This window comes from Oxyura jamaicensis, chromosome 1, assembly GCF_011077185.1.
Source record: "Oxyura jamaicensis isolate SHBP4307 breed ruddy duck chromosome 1, BPBGC_Ojam_1.0, whole genome shotgun sequence".
Taxonomy (NCBI): Eukaryota; Metazoa; Chordata; class Aves; order Anseriformes; family Anatidae; genus Oxyura; species Oxyura jamaicensis.
This window is the reverse complement of record NC_048893.1, coordinates 203456451-203467800: the sequence shown is the minus strand read 5'-3', so window position 1 is coordinate 203467800 and position 11350 is coordinate 203456451. Positions and strand designations below refer to the sequence as shown.

The window sequence follows — 11350 nt, the reverse complement described above, 5'->3', positions numbered from 1 at the left end:
GAGCTGCTATGGACCATGGTCAGCTGTGTTAGAGTTACTTCTGTTGTTGCAATGCTGAAGAGGTTCCTCGGGACTTCATCCCACCGCCAGGTGTTGTGCACGTGCTGTCAGGACTTCAGGAGACATCACGAGTTGGGGTTCCTCCAAGGGGGGGACTCAGAAGAGACCAAGGAAGTGTCTGTGCTGTAGTTTCTGCAGAAAAGTGAGGGAAAACATGGAAGAAAACCCAAAGTGTGTTCTCCAGAAAATCAGCCATGCCCAACAGCTCCCAGGTCAAGCTGAGACAGGCTTTCCATGCTGGAAAAGTAGATGATATGGAGAGCAAGGGTCTCTCCATACCAAAAACAAAGGAGTTTACACCAAGGAGGGGCAGCTCATGGTGCTTCAGCAAGCCTGAGCAGTTGAATCAGAGCTTTGGGAATGGTGCAGCAGGGCTTGGGGTTGGACCAGGCACGACGTGCCCTAAGCAGTGCAAGGTGATCAGGTCTGGATACGTCTCCCAGAGGTGGGGACAGAGGTTGCAGAGAATGGATGTGGGAGAGCAAGGGTCCCCGCAGGTGGGAACTCAACTCTTCTGTGGTCTGGGGCCACGAGCCCAAGTGACACTATCTCTGAATAATACCTGGAATTATTAATGTAGTTCTTGGCTTTAGTGCAAAAGCGGGGCCAGTGACATCCCATCTCCCAGCTTCTCCCAGTTTATTCCACCTCAGCGCCTGCCTGGCGTAATGTCTGCTTAATGAAAGGCTTGCTGCTGGGTAAATGCAGCACGCAGCTAGAAATCTTACTGGCATGTTTATATTTTGTACCGATATCCTTTGTTAAATCCAGGTCTTTTATGCCAGGTGAAAAGCATGAATACCAGTAAACAGAAGCCCACAATACCAGCCGTTTAGGAATGGATGAGCCTACATCCAGCCCTTAAATTCCGATAATGATCTCCTCCCTGAAGCCCTGCTTTCAAAAATCCTAAAGCTTTTTTCTCCAACAGTGTGGAGCTTTCAGGCAGCAAATGATGGCTTTATGGGTGGAGGGGACATAAATAGGACCAATTTGTTTCATGCCTGGAGGTTTGTTTCTTTTCTGGCAAACAAGCATCAGGAAAACACCACGAGAAAGCGCAGCTTTCCTGCATGGGGGCTGCTTCCCTTCCCACCTGCCTTTGTTAGGAACAGCTGCACCTCATAAATACTAACAGCCCAGTCCCATTTTGGGGCAGGTACAACATCATATTTATGGGAAAACGGAGACAGAAAGGATTTCTTGATGGCACAAGGCAGTGCCCTGCAGAGATGTCCTGAAGGAGCTATTCCTGAGCAGGAGGGCATTAAAACCAACCTGTTCCCACAAACGTCCATGCCCTGGGTAAGCACACGAATATCGGATGAGCTTCCTCTGTCTGTGGGGTAGAAGGACCACGGATGATGAGGGGACAGGACTGTTGCTTGCCACCCAGGAGCACGACACCTCGCACGGGTGAGACTTGGCAGAGGAGCTGCTAAAACTGAGCCTGGTGGGGAGCAATCGCCCCGTGTACCTGATGCCTTTGCTGAATCCCCAGCTCGACGAGGAAAAGCTTCCTTCAGCACCTGAGCAGCGCGTGCTGGCGGATCCGAACAATACCCGAAGTCAGAAATAAAAGGGCTGAATAATTTAGTGCGCTCCGGAACATGGGAATGGCAGAGCGCAGCGCCAGAAATAGGAAATCGCGGCTAATAAAGGCAAGCGACGGTGGAAAATTCATTAAACATGTCTCAGACAAGAACATTTTGCCACTCACGGGGAAAAAAAAAAAGAAAAATTAAACTAGAAATGAGGGGAAATTTGTTCTACAGATTTCTTTTTTTGATAGGAACTACATAAAAAGCTGAAGCAACATTTGATTAAAGATTGGGAGGGGAAAAAAAAAAAAAAAAGCCATAAAAATGAGTACAGCCTGCAACCTTAATTTCAATTTTCTGAGGCCCAGATCCATTCCTTTGGGTCTTGCTTGCGTAAACAAGTCTGGGATGGGTGGCTTTGGGGGTGCCAAGGGTTCCTGGCCCTAAAGGTAGCTCCCAAGTGGCACCCCTTGCTTGCAGGCTGGGCACCCTGAAGGGTCCCTTCCCCACTCCATCTCGCCCCCTCGCCTTGTCCCTGTTACCTGCACATCCTCTGCCACCTCATTTGTTAAGAAGAAGCCCTTCATGAAGCCACCCAAGACCTCCCTCATCCAGCAGCCCCCCGCAGATCAGTGCCATCCCAGAAGGGAATTGTGCTGGTAAAATCCCCGTGGCTGTCGCTCCCCCAGGAGAGGTTCCTTCTTCCAGCGGGACCAGCTGCACCCTTCTCACTCCCCAGCTGCCCTGGGGGACCCCAGGTCCCTCGGCCTGGGCACAGCAAATCCCAAATGAAATCTGAGCGAATTCAAGCCACAGCAGCAATTTCCCCTGAGACTTTTCATAGTAGGAATATGATTTCAAATGGAAAAAGAGAGAGAGAATTTAAAAGCAAGCAGCGTTCCCCCCCCCCCAGCTCCCACTGCAGCCTTCACCCCTGGTTGCTCCCGGAGGTCCTTCCCCAGCCTCACCCCTTGCAAACCAAACTCCAGAAGGGTCTGAGATCTCCTGCTGGCATCTCACGAGGGGACAGCTTGCACAATTTGTCCCTGGATCTGGTGGCGAGTGGTGAGGCAGGGTGAAGGCACCCATCTGCTTGCTCTGCAGTGAAGGACGGGTTTGAAATCCTTCCAGTGCGGGACTACCTGACACGGTGACAGCGCTGACAACCGTCCCTTGCTTCCAACCTGCTCGCTCATGCCCTGATGCTAATGCAGCATATGGTCCCCATCCATCTTCCTAACAGTCCCGGACCCAGCTGGCTGCCTCGCCAGCCCCTCTCCATCTGTGAGCAGCCTCGGTGGGCTGCCGGGGACAGGTCCAGCCCCTTCCTCCCACGCTCATTTCGCAGCCATGGGGCAGCCACAGGCTGCTCTGGGGTGGCACAGCACCAAAATAATGACAGATCTCTGCTGGGACACGTCTCCGTTCTGCTTCTCTGCAAGAATTACGTGTGGCTTTTCTCCCCCAGGTGATGATCCAGACAGAAGATACCCACCCATGGCAAGCCCCCCTGGTGCTTTGGTCCTGAGAGGGGTCTCAGGCTTAACTGCAGAGGTGGTGCATGTGCAGAGGTGCCCTGCTAGCAGGGTTTGGATAAAGGGATGCCACCAAGCAATTGGTTTGTGAGTAGCTCGGGGGATCAGCAGTAGCACCTCACAACCCCTTTTTCGTGATTTTTTTCCCCATTTGGATGTGCCTCCTTTCGTCAATAGCTCTCCAAACTCTCCTGTAAGCTCTGTCCCAATGGGGACACCCCCAGCACCAAGGGGGACAAAGCGGTGGCAGGACCCTCACCACCTGCATGCTCCACATCTGCATTTGCCACCTGCATGGGTGTTTCTATCATCCAGCTCAGACATTTGATGCTTTGGGGCATTCTGATGCAATTCTCACCTGCGTGTTGTCCAGGAGCAAAGCACTGGCATCCCCTGAGTGCGGATTTGTCCAGAACTTGCTGTTAGGAAAATCCCTCACCAAGAGCAGAGTTCATAGGGATCCTTCTGGAGCAGCCAGGGGACCGTCAGACCTAGCAATTATCTGCATTGTCTGTTGGAAGAAAGCTTCTCCTTTTCTCCATCCAACACGACCACCATTTCTCCCCTCTCATCCTCTTCTCATCACAGCCCTGTCTCTGAACCCCTCCAGATGTACCCCCAGTTCCTGGCTCCAGCATCAGGATGGGCCATTTGCATCACCTTTCCCCCCTCCTTGTTTGCAAACTCCACTGATTTCTTCTGACATTTAGCAAAAAATATATAAATAAACCGGACAAAAAGCTTCTGTTCTGTGCAAGAATGATTACAAGGGGCTCCCGGTGACCAAATAAACCGATGTTTGCAGCAAAACATGCATGAATAATCCCAGATGTTTGCTGGCAGCCTTTCAGAGAAAGAAACTACAACTAGACCAGGTAAATTCCTGCAATATCACCAAAAGGCAGGAAAATGGGTCCCCTGTGAGCGATATATTCTGCCCTTGTGATGGGAGGACCGGAGGAGTTCACCTCAGCTGTGGCCACGAACTTCCAGGAGGCTGTGGTTTGTGGAATGGGGACAAGTGGGAGGGTTAATTGGCTGCTGATTTATTATTTGGGCTGACCTGAGGGAAAATTAGAATTTCCGCCCCTTGGGAAATCCCGACACCCACCTGCATCCCTAATGGAGATGTCAAAATAGCGAAACTCTCCGTGAAGGAGGAGGGCAAAGAGAAAATACTAAGCGATAGCAGAAGGTTTGTTATTTGCTTCTATGCTACAGAATGAAGTGTGTCCGCCTGCTCCAGCAGGTCACAGGAATGGAAACTCAGGTGCTTCGCAACTATTTGAGGCTTGTCTCTGCTCTCAGAGCACCCAGGTTTGGGCACACCCCTTCCCCTCCTCCAGTGTCCCAGGGACCCCTCTCTCCACCCCACCTTCTGGATTTTTTTTTTTTGTTGTTGAGGAAAAGTGATCTCATGATATATTGATAAGGGGAAGGATTTTCTTTTTAAATACAAAGGGAGAGGTTTGTCCTGGGTGTACCCAGGAAAGTGCCTTCTGGGCAAGCAGGAGCAGCTGGTATCCAAGCACTCCAGGCTTGCGGCCACCCCATCCCTGAAGACATTCAGACCCGGGCAGGACAAGGCCCCGAGCAAGCTGACAGCTGGCCCTGCCTTGTCCCAGCCTCGGTTATCTGGGGATATTTCCACCGTGGTCCCTGTCCCCTTGCCAGCAGATGGTGGTGCCAAAGTGGGACCCGAGTGTTGGCAGCCCTGGCCATCAGAGGGGACCTCTGCGGGCTTCCCTTGGAGGAGGCAAGCCCAAAGAACACCAAACCAAGCTCCTGTGAGCTGGGAGGAGAGTTATTTCTGGTTTCCATCACCTCCTGGCAAGTCTGTGAGATCGTTTCTCTGCTGGGTGCTGGATGGGGCTGGAGGAACCACAGCGGGGTTTTCTCTTCCACCTTCATAAGACTTCATTGAACCCAGGAGCAGTCACTGCCCCTTTCAGGCAAAGCCTTGCGGATAGCTACTTGCACACCGACGGAGGTGGAAATGAGAGCTCTCCATCAGCAGTCAGCCCAGTGGCTTCTCCCCACGGTCACAACGCTCCTAATTCCTGAGCGAGGCTGCTGCGGGTGGAAATTCCCACAGAAGTTCCCATCATGGGGCTGCTCCAACCCATCCCAGACCAGTTTATCCCGCAGAAGAGCTGAATGCTTTGGGCGTTTAGCAGACACAATGCAGGACACGGATTTATTGCCACTGCATCCTCCAAAGCATACATCTTTCCTCTGCCTCCCAAACCCTCTAGAGCTGATGTATTTCATCTGCCCCGGGATGTGAGGCATCATGCAGCCTGCCCACGTAGCGCTCCTCCAGCCCCACGGAGGCTGCTGGCACTCCATCAGATAACGAGGATTTCCTCTCCGGGTTATCAATAACTCTAAATAGCTCCCGAAGAGCTCCCTTTGTGCTGCCTCAGGAGCATGCCAGCACCAGGCTTGCTCAGCACCAGGAACAACGCAGGGTTACTTCCAAGGATCAAGTGTAGGTTGGATGCTTCACCCACCTCTTCCTTTGCAGCAAAAAAAAAAAAAAAAAAAAAAAAAAAGAGTCCCTGCTCCGCACAATATCCAATCCACCTCTTCTTTCTTTGCCTTTCCCTAGCCCACTGATGTGCCATTTTCTCCTCTCCCTTTTGTTTGGGAATTGCAAACTTCTTTTCATCCAGGTTGGTGGTCTGCAGCAGAGCACGGGAGAGGCCCTGCTCTGGGCTTACTGCAGCTGATGGCAGGGAGATCTCAAAATAAGCCTTGAAATGAAATGAGAAACAAAACCAGGAACTGATCAATGGTGAGTGCCAGGTTGAAGTTTGCTTTATTTTCAGTTTTTTACAAGCAGCCACCCCAAATCCTGACCTTTCTACCCAGGACAGAACCCACTGGCCAGCCCCAGAGCATCACTAGGTACTCGGTACCCCTGGAGGGAGCCTGGCAAAGCCCCTGAGATGCACCAAGACTTTTTTCCACCTGGGATCCCCTAAGTGCTGCCAGCTCCATCCTGACAAGAAGGAGCTCCTCCAGCAGCCTCTTTCCACATATCTTAGCTCCCCACTAGGTAAGGCAGAAGGAAGCACCCCTGCCACGAGCTCAGGCTGGTGCTGATGAGCATCCTTGGAGCACTGAAGCCCTGCAGAACACCCCGGGTGTTCCCAGCCCTGCAGGTGGCATGGGTGCAAAATTGGGCTGAGACAAATAGATCTGGTCCATTCTGAGATGGGAAAGATATAGGTAACCCTATCACAGCTGAGTCAGCGTGCCAGTGAGGAAAAGCCTCTGATGTTCCCATCATTGTGGGAATTTCCCCCAGCCACGTCAATCCTCATGCACCAGGACCCAAGGGCAAAGGAGAGGTGGCAGCACCAAGGCTTTGGGTCAGAGCAGGAGGAGCAGATGCCTCTCCAGGTACGAGCACGTGCTGCTTCCAGAGAAATCCCGGAGGTCACACGAGCATAACATAGAGCAGAATTTAGCCCCTCTGTGTCCAGCTGAAACATGCACTTGGCTTTTCAGCTTTGCTAGGACTTTCCTGCCTACCTGCCTGAAAGGTAGGGAAGAAGCATGGCCAGAAACGGCGGCGAGAACTTTCCACAGCAGGTACATTTAAATGTAATCTTCCTGGCCATAAATCACCGCTTAATCTGACACAAGGGTACACCTCAAGTCCTCATCAATTTGCCTTCCTGAGCTGCACGTGAACGTGAATATAAAGGGCTCCTTGATTTATCCAGCCCGGAGGAGCTGCACGGTGTTTCTTTTAATAGCTGATGCTTTATCTATCAATTCCCCACTCCCCCGTGCCTATTCCTGAGCAGGTGATTAGAATTTGTCGAGATCTATACTTCACCACAAAGCAGACCCACTTCCCATTACAGTTCTAATGCACTAGCTTTTATCAGGGGAAAATGCAAATATTTATCAGCCCCCGGATTTATAGGCACCAAAAAAAAAAAAAAAAAAAAAAAAAATACATTACCATTTTAAAGCTCCTTTTCATCGCTTTTTCATGCCATCTTTCAGCGCTGCTCACGTGTCTGTGCTGCTGCTGCAGAGCAGGGGAAGGGCTGATCCCACCCAGACCTGAGCACAGGTCTCTGGGGTCCCATCCGGAGGGGTTTCAATTTCAAGGGGTCCCTTTGCAACACACAAAGCCAATTAGTTGATTAGCTGAGCCACCTGCTCGTGGAGAGTCCCCTTCAGAGGCTGAGCTCACGATAGAGGTGCAAAAGTTGTTTTGGGAGGATTTAGCTCGGATTTCCACCTTTAGCTGTAAAAGTACTCACCCATAGCTCCTCTGAAGCCCAGCATCTTCCTCTCTGAGGTTTGAATTTACCCCTAAAAGGGCCACCATGGGCAGCTCTTTAGTGATTTTTGGACGTTTCTGGGATGGTTTCCATCAGGGCACCTGCCAGACAAAGAGGATTGCTGGGGACTCCACGACAAGTCCCCTGTGTCCCATCCGTGCGTCGAGATACATGGTGTTCAGCTGTTATTTCTATTACCCAGCATTTAAGTCCCTCATTAAGAGGTGTTAACTCTCATTTAATTCCCTCTCAGGATGGCAAGTGTTCATGTTTAATGAACTTTCTGCAGAGCCATCTGGGGAGATTTAAAACAACCCCTCCGGCAGCTGGTCGGGGTGTGATTAATGACGGCTGTGGACTTGAGCAGAGCAGAACTGAGGGGACAAGAGCTGTGAGGCTCCTGCAAAGAGGTGCAGGCTTGGCCGTGGTGTGCTCCTCTTGTTCCTGCCAAAAACCAGCACAGCTCACGGCGAGGGGCCCCATCAGCAGCCTCTGACTTGGAGGAGAGGTCGAAGTCTTGCAACAAATTCTCCTGGGACTGCGTACACGAGCACTTCCAAGCGATGGAGATGGGCAGATCCATTCCAAAGATCCTTTCTAGCCTCCTTCTGTTCGGCTGTGCCGTTAATCTTTGCATCCCGGGCAATATCCTTAAACAGTCCCCAGTGTGTCTGTCTCAGGAATGAAACTGCACAGAAATAAAAAATAATAATAATTGCTCTGTTCTTTGCCCAGGTCCATAATCACTAATCCCCTCTGCTACGTGGCTGTCCCTTCCCTGTCCCCCTCCTGTCAGTTAGCCAGGGAGGGGCCGGGGTTCACTGAAAGCATCTCCCAACCTTGTGTTTGTGATAATTTGCAAAGCTCTGACAGCTCGGGAGCCATCAACAGCACAAGAAATAATTTGGCAATAATCCTATGTCACTAGCAAAGATGACAGAGCTGCAGTCAGCGCCCCTGCACTTCTCTGACAGATAACACGGGGAAATTCATGGAGCAGCTCAAGGCTGCTTACAAATAACTTCCCTAGGACCGGGGGCATGCTCCGAATCTCTCCACATGCACACGAGGCATTTATCAATTTTATTCACTTTTTTTTTTTTTTTTTTCCCAGGTCGAAGCACTCTTCTCAGCTGTTCCTTGCTGCACCACGTTATCAGTAGAGCAGCAGACCGTGGCCACGCAGCCCTGCTGCTGCTCTCCAGCCACAGCCTGCAGGGGCTCGCGGCGCTCAGCCGGTGGCGCCGGGCATTCCTGGGGACACGGGACATTTATTTTTCAATATGTTGTGGTCTGCGTTAGGTTTTCTGCTGCCTGGGTGAAGCCCCTTAAATCTTGCTCCAAGTGACAGCTCTACGACTGCCCCTTGCTTTCCGGAGAGGTCGTTAGACTTTAGCAGCGATGGCATTCAGCGTTTTGCCAGGGGAATACTGAAGGTCCAGAATGTCACAGCGTTATGTAAGGCTGTAAAAATATGGCTTTCCCCCGCGTAAATCACATTTCTATGTCAGCAGCCAGCGAGCAGTAAGGGAATTTGTTTAACCCTGCCGTGCCTGGCAGCTGGGTCACCTTCCCACAACGCAGCCACGAACCCAAGTGGAATCATCCCTGCCTTTTCCCTTGTGGCCCCAAAGAGTTTGCCCCCCATACTTGTGCAGGAACCGTAAATCCTTTCAATCCACTTATCTGCTTCTTCCTCCCCTTCGTTATCCCTGCCTCGTGCAACCCCGTGTGCCTGCAGCAGGAGGGGGCACATCCAGGCGTGCCCCTGGCATCGCAGCCATCCATCACCCGTGGCACTTCTGGCTCTCCTCCCCGGAGACCCATCGCCATCGCATTCTGTGCCTCTCCTTCAGTCCACAAACACTCTCCTCACCGTCATTGTCTGCTGTCAGAGTCCGACAGCGTCCTCAAAAAGAGCAGCAGTCACCGAGAAGACGGCCAGCACGAAGCAGGGGTGGGATGGATGGGAATAATTCAGCAAAAGACAGAAGGAGATGGACCACGACCAAGCTTAACTCAGTGCCATGAAATTTGCTGTACTTTTATATGGGGATCTTAGCACAGAGGTGACCCTTGGGTATCTCTCAAATGCAGCTGTGTCCTCCTGGTGCTCCTCTTTCCCTGTGCATGCTGTAGGGAACACGATGAATGAGGCTCCGTTACGACACCAACCCCAAAGACTTCCCAGTCTATCCAAGAGAGCTGAGAAATGACAGCAGAATTATTCCCATTTTATAGGTTTAGAACTGAATCCAGACTCTGACCACCGCGTACCCACTGACAGAGCTGGGAATGGAAATCGTACCTCCTGAGCCTCCAGGCAGTGCTTTGTATGCAACTACCTCCAAGTGTCTGAATATTTATTTTCAGTCCCAACCCTTGAGCTCAGCGATTGAATTCTTGGCTCACGGTGGCTTGCCAACAGTTTTGCTCCAAGCTGATGGAAGAGTCGGGACTAGAGCTACCCTCTGTGTGTTTGCTCATGTGTGCACCCAAAGGAAATCTGGCATTAAAGAGGTGCTTCAGCCAAGGCAAGACCCTAACTTTTCAGATTGGCGTCCTCATTGGTGACATAAACCTCTGTGCTTTGAGGTTGTCGACTGCCTCGTGGATGCAATCAGCAGGGACTGGTCGCCCACCAGCTGCACGATGGCCTCATTGCCCCACAGGACGCATGCTCCATCCCTCCTGGACCAGAGCTGGAAGGTGCTGGCTGGGCTGCTCTGCTCCCATGGCACACACCTGGAACAGCTGGGTACCACTGCTCGTTCAGTCTGCAGCACAGAAATGGAGCTCGAAGTCAAGCAGGAAATCCCAGGCTGGGACGTGGCCAATGCACAACCTCCCCCCCCCCCCAGCACCAGGGTGTCCTTTCTGCATGGGGTCGCCTCCCAGCAGCATTCCCAGGAGAGGCTGCCGCAGGGACAGCGCTTGGGAGATGCATTTTGGGGTGGTGGCGTGTTTCCCAGGTGTCCTAACACAAGGTGCTCAGGGCTCAGCCCCTCTGGCTGTGGATGGGGCCGTCGGGCTGATGCAGCACTTCCATCCCCTACGGTGAATTGCTCCCTTCTTCCTCGTCCCTCTTTGTAATACAGAGGCTTTTTTTCATTTCCCCTCAGCTTATTCATACCTTAATGGCACTTGATTTTCAATGGGCTCTTACAGCCCTCGCCTGTGCACACTCTGCAATGCTATTAGGCTTCTCAGCGCTCCTCTGTTCTTTAAACAACCTCTGCCTGCATTTCCTGCAGAGACATCTAACTGTGCCAGGGTTACACAGCTTCTGTCGGCGTCCCCATCCAGCTGAACGTGGCCATTCTCAGAGTGAAACGAGAACGGCAACAAAGCCTTTGAAATCTATAAAAATGCCGAGCTGAGTCCTCAACCTCTTTGTGTTGGCTGGTGCATGCACCAAGGAGGGAAATTGGTCTTTGGTGCTTATCAAGCACCGGTGCTGAGCTCCCATCAGCTTCTGCCTGGAATTGCTTTTCCCCTTCCAGGGGCTTCACGGTAAATCTCAACACCATTTAATTTTACAGTGCACCGGTATGAGAAGCAGTGAGGGGAGTGAGTGGCAGACTTAAGAGCCCCTCAGCCTCCTGGTTTGGGAGCGGGGTCTTACGAGGTCAGGCTGGTGAAGCCCTCCTTGCACAAACCCTTGCATTGCTGCTCTGGACCCACACGAGGCATCTCCTGCCCTGTGTGCCTGCTCTATGGCACGTCCTGCTCGTCTTCCCTCTCCCAGAGGTGTTTCCTGAAGGGATCGTGTTTGTTAAGCCTCTGCTCTTCCATTTGAATCAGGACTTCTGCCTGAATCCCATGGCAAATGCACCCAGAGCCCTGCTGGCCTGCGGGGAGCGGCAGCTCCTCTGCTCTCCTCCCACCTGCATAAACTGAGCCTGAA

The 11350-nt window shown here is 51.9% G+C and overlaps 1 long non-coding RNA gene across 1 annotated transcript; it reads left to right on the top strand.

Annotated features, from left to right (window-relative positions):
- The first annotated feature begins 7727 nt into the window (after window positions 1-7727).
- LOC118160544 lies at window positions 7728-9152 on the top strand. The gene is made up of 2 exons (XR_004747556.1): window positions 7728-7870; window positions 8558-9152. It is a non-coding gene; the product is annotated as an uncharacterized LOC118160544 (long non-coding RNA).
- Window positions 9153-11350: the final 2198 nt, after the last annotated feature.